Source organism: Spinacia oleracea, chromosome 4, assembly GCF_020520425.1.
Source record: "Spinacia oleracea cultivar Varoflay chromosome 4, BTI_SOV_V1, whole genome shotgun sequence".
Classification (NCBI taxonomy): Eukaryota; Viridiplantae; Streptophyta; class Magnoliopsida; order Caryophyllales; family Amaranthaceae; genus Spinacia; species Spinacia oleracea.
Window position 1 is genome coordinate 41824533 of NC_079490.1, and position 5763 is coordinate 41830295.

The following is a 5763-nucleotide window of genomic DNA, read 5'->3' on the forward strand; positions in this document are numbered from 1 at the left end:
CCATTTCCAATAATATTTTCCGATACGTACCATGTTTCTGTTTCCGGCAACATCTACGACTTGGATAATATTTATATTTCCGATACGATCCATATTTCCGTTTCCGATAATATCATCGTTTCCGGAGTATTCATAATTTGCCTTTTGACGATTTCAGGTCCCACTGAACCAAGATCCGTCAATTCCGAATATCCATAAATGGAGCATTTAATTCACTTAAATACTTGATCTGTTCACGTACTATTTGTGTGACCCTACGAGTTCAGTCAAGAGTAAGCTGTGGATTAATATTATTAATTCCACTTGAACTGAAGCGGCCTCTAGCTAGGCATACAGTTCACTTGATCTCACTGAATTATTAACTTGTATAATTAATTAATACTGAACCGCATTTATTAGACTTAGCATTGAATGCATACTTGGACCAAGGGCATTATTTCCTTCAATTTTGTGAGGGGAATTTTTGTGTGAAACCTAGTTAATGTCTCCACAGACGGCGCCAAACTGTTTATGCCAAATTTCGTCTAGGGGCGACACTTGGCTTGGGTCGACACTAACTAAGTAATGAATGCGAAAAACAAATAAAGAGAGACAACACAAGGAGATGTTGACGCGGAAAACCCAAGAATAAGGTAAAATATCGCGGATAGCTATGAGGCTGTCAATCCACTAAGTATCCTAAGAAATCTAAAGAGTTGTTTATGCTTCGTAGAAGTAAAGTAAACTAATACAATGATTACTTTAAAGAATGAAATATGTTGTTTGCTTGAATGCTTGAGAGCTTTTGTTAACTTGTCCTTTTGATATCGTTGCTCCATGCTTTTATATGTGAAGTCCAACGGCATTGTTGGTTGAGAGGATCCCTAGAAGATAGGGATCCTTCAATAGCCATTGTCCCATGATCTTTTCCAGTCTTCAACTACTTCCGTGATCTTAGATAACTCTTTGGACTTGTTCTGCTTGTATGACGGCGCGACACATCTTGGGCCTTGGGCTTGGATCTTGACCTATCTTCACTTAGTCGCCTACCTGTTGTCGCTGGTCACTTGTCGCCCATGCCTTGTCGCTAGTCTTCTGTCGCCTATACCTTGTCGCCTGATGCTACGTCCCACCTGCTCATTCGACACGACATCACATGTGACACGACAGTACCTGGTAGACACGACATGATCAAACGTCAAAGCAGTTATGTCGTTAGTCCAAAAAGTGGGATAACATTACCCTTCGACCGGGCCATTAATATTTGTATTTGTACTTCCTGAGTTTTTTTAATTGCCCCAAATTGGATTTTCACAATTCAGAAATTCTTCTTTGACCTTTTTTTGCATTGTTTGCGTAACAAAAATATAGTAATGTCAGATCTAATTAGAGCCGTCATGATTTATGGTTCTAAATTTCAAATTGTCATTCTTTATCAAATTTTCATTCTTTTTTACTAAATAGTTATATAGATACTAAAACCCAAAGTATTGCATTATCAAGCGTGAAACATCAAATGGTAGAAACGAAATAGTAAGCACTACGTATTAGTAAAAACTAATTTACATTGTGAGTAATTAAACAATATGATAGAATATGTATAATTATGTAAATTATTTTGTAAAGTATTCAATCAATTATCCTAATATTGCTAACGTCAGGTCGTCAGTTACACAATCAAAGCTAATTTCCAGCTTTGTCCTACTGTATATATTGTAAAACAATCATCAATACACTACAAAAAAGCAGCCCATTAACGACAACCCATCAATGACAGGACCTAAATCCCGTCGTTATTGTGATGGGTTTTACTACAGGGCCTAGATCCCGTCATTAATAAGATGGCATTTATGACAGGCCCATATTCCGTCGTTTCTTGTGATGGGTTTTATGACAAAAAAAAAAAAACTTAATCCACCCACAAATACAATTAAAAACCTACAGCAATCTCGTATTATCTCTCCTCCCTCGTTTGTTCCTTTCAACTCCCTCAAACAAAGGCGACGAAGGCGATGAAGTCCTCCATAGAAATCAATGAAACTTCAGGGTTCCATGAAATTCTTCAACAAAATCGAACTTTTCAATTTTCGGTCGCACAAAATGGATTTTTGGAGACAGAATGCCCCAAAATTGGTAAACGACCGCACAGGTTATTGTGTTCGACCGCACAAAAGTTGTGCGCCCGCACAGGTCTTTCTGTTAGACCGAATCAAACTGCAAAGGAGACATGAGCCAAGAAAACACCATTCGACCGAACAGGATTTCTCGTTCGGTCGCACATGACGAAGGAATTTTTCTTCGTTGTGTTTGCTCGCACATGGCTTAATGTTTGCTCGAATGGATTTCTTATGTTCGGTCGCACAAAGGGTATGTGCGACCGAATGGCTGCGCGGGCTGCATATTTTCGAATTTCGGCTTCTATTTGGGGAAACTTATAAATAGTTTTTTCTTTTATTTTATTTTGGGGTGTAGAATTTTAGTTTACATTTTTAGAATCCAAAAATAGTTTTTCAGCATTTTCTAGATAAAGAAACTCTCCTCCATTGAAGCATCAAGTTGTAATTTCCTAAACTCTTCTTCTAAATTCTTGCAATTCAATTCAATTTCTTACTTCTTGCTTTTGTTGTGATTGTTGATTGCTCTTTAATTCCTTTAATTCTTGAATTCTTCTTGTGTTTACTTTAGTTACTTTGATTCTTAATTCTCTAAGTTGGTTGTTCAATTAGTTGTTCTACTCTTTGCTTCTCTCTTTCTAATCTTTCAATTTCATGCTTGCTAGTCTAGAATTAATGGATTTCTTTATTCTTAGGATGATTAGTGAGTAGAATTAGGTTAGGGAAAGGGGAGAATCTAGGGGGTTAATTAGGGGAAATTGTTGATTGATTGTTGATTGATTAATGTGATTAAATATGATTTGGTGATAGGATATCCATGCTTAATTGAGTGGTAGTTGCAAATGCTATTCGATTAGATTCAATTGGAAGCATAGGTTAGGTTTGGCAAGAGATTGTGAGCCTATCTTGTGTTAGCAAATAGTTGTGCCTATTATATGCAAGTAGTTTAGTCTGGGATTAGGCGAAAGCTCTTCCTTAGGCTAGGTTGCTTCGCGTGCTCCATCTGAGAGGTGTCGAGCACGTCATTTGATGTTATTTGCAATGTCATTGCATGATCGTCATTGCTAGATAATTTAGTTCATTTCCCCCAATTTCCCTAGCCTATCCCCAACTCCCTAACGTTTCCTTTTCTTGATTCAACTTCGCATAATTGTTAGTTTTAGTTTCTTAGTGATAATTCAAAACCAAATTCTTGTTCGAACTAGCTTGACATCTAAACTCGATAACCACCATTTCTATGGGACGATCCCTATACTTGCCGCTATAGTTCATATAGCCGGTTAGTCTAGCGGTTTTATAAATTTTGTTTGGTGGGGTGAATTTCTATTCAACGACGGAAAAACACCCTATCAAAATGGCGCCGTTGCCGGGGAACGGTCGTTGTTATTGAGTTTAGTTGAGACTAGTTTATCATTAGAAAATACAAAAACATTGCAATTTTGCTTAGCTTTCTTTTCCTTGGCATTAATCACGGTTTTCTTGAGTTTGTATGCTTGTTAGGGGGCGTGCTCGTCAAAGGACCCTCCATCCTCTTGACCTTGAATTGGAGAGGACACTTAGGAGACTAAGGCGTGTTCGGTCTAGCTCCAAGCCACAACTGATTCGAATCGTTGAGTGTTGGTGAGGAACAACAAGAGAGTGAGCAAGCTTTTGAGAATATGGCGCTCCCGGTTGAGAACTTGGGAATACCGGGGGCATTCGAAGCAACATGCGGTATTCAAGCCCCCACAACGAGTGCCAACAACTTTGAGATCAAGCCCGCCTTGATCAACTTGGTCCAAAGCCACCCCTTTTGTGGGAAGAGCAACGAGTCACCTCACGAGCACCTCAAACAATTCGAGCACTATTGTGACACAATCAAGCACAATGGTGTCACATCGGACTACGTGAGGTTGACCTTGTTTCATTTCTCACTACTTGGGCGAGCTAGAGATTGGCTTGACAAGGAGGTCAAGCCCAACTCACTTCTCACTTGGAATGAGTTGACTAGTGCTTTCTTGAGAAAGTTTTACTAGCATGGGAAGACGGCGGAATATCGCCACAAAATTCAATCCTATGAGCAAAGGCGAGACGAGTCACTTTTTGAAGCTTGGGATCGTTTTAAGGAGTACCAAAGGGAATGCCCTCATCATGGGATCCCTAAGTGGTTGTTACTTCAAACCTTCTACTTGGGGTTGAGCCCAAGTTCAAAGACAAGTCTTGATGTGGGCGCGGGAGGTCCCATCATGAACAAGACCCAAGATCAAATTGAAGAGATAATTGAGGACGTGGTCCAAAATTATCAAGCTTGGCACGTTGGTGCAAGGGACTATGATGGCAAGGGAAGGAATGATGATGGTAAAGGATCGGTTTATGCTATGGAGAAAGCTAGGATCATTGAGAAGCTTAGCTCGAGGTTGGAGAAGCTTGAAAGCACACCAAGGCAACCGCCATCACCATCTACAATTCCACCACCTTCGGCCACTCTTCTCACTAATGGGAAGAGCAAGGTCAGTTCCTATGACACAATGCCTCCGGGCACTTCTTTTTGTGATAATTGCCAAGATTATGGTCACTTCCCCAATGCATGCCCCTTGGTTCATAATGTGTCTTTTGTGGATTATGGCCCTTCGTATGAAGGTGCTTTTGATATGGAATATGCTCATGCCTTGAATGAGAGGTCTAGAAACGATAACCCCAACAATCAAAATTTTGCTAGGCAACCTAGAGGGCCCCCTATGTATGGTTCCCACCAAGGCTATGGCCAAGGAAGTGGGTATGATAGCCAAGGCCGAGGTGGCTATAGAGCGCAAGGCTATCAAAGACAAGCACCCTATGGTCAACCTCAAGGTTTTGGCAATCAAGGCCAATACAATCAAGGTAGTTATAATCCCAACCATCAAGGTGGAGGGGGTTATAACTACTCTTATGGGCAATTTAGGGGTGCCTCTAGTGGGGGTTATCCTTTGAACTCCGGAGGTCCATATGGTGTGTCTCAATTTACACCTCCCGGATTCAATGGACCGAGGACCTTTGGCAACTAATATCAACCAAACCTTAGTGGTTATGGCAATGCACCTCCACCACTCCAGCCTCTCAACTCTAATCTTGAGGCTCTCATGGAGTCGTTTGTGGGGGCGCATGCCAAGAAGAATGTCGAGTTTGAGGATGGATTCAAGCAATCCAACACTCACTTGAAGATGATTGAGACCCAACTTGCACAACTAGCTAGCACCATCAAAGAGAAACAAGTGCACACTAGCCTCCCACCCCAAGGTCAAGCACCTAAACAAATGTATTCGGTTGTGACTCGGGGTGGGATGATTCTAGATGATGATGCTAAGCTAGTTGATGCATCTTGCTCTAGGGGTAAGGATTCTACGGGGAAGGAGTCTCCGGACTGTGATAAGGCGGAAGAGGAGTCTCATGTCGACAACGTGAGAGATGGTATTAAGTCGAAGGAGACCACTCTTCCTCCTCTCCCAATTCGTCTTCCCCCCTACCCTCAAAGATTTGCCGGTAAAAAGCTTGATGATCAATTTCATAAGTTTTGGGAAACCATTAGCGAGCTATATGTGTCATTGTCTTTCACCGAGGCGCTCAAGAAAATGCCACATTATTCTCGGTTCATGAGAGGCATTTTGAGCGGCAAAAGGACTTGTGGCACTAATGAAACCGTGCACCTAACGGA

General features: G+C 41.1%; 1 pseudogene; it reads right to left on the reverse strand.

Moving 5' to 3' along the window:
* Window positions 1-4129: 4129 nt before the first annotated feature.
* Window positions 4130-4230, reverse strand: LOC130460359 (uncharacterized; annotated as a pseudogene).
* Window positions 4231-5763: the final 1533 nt, after the last annotated feature.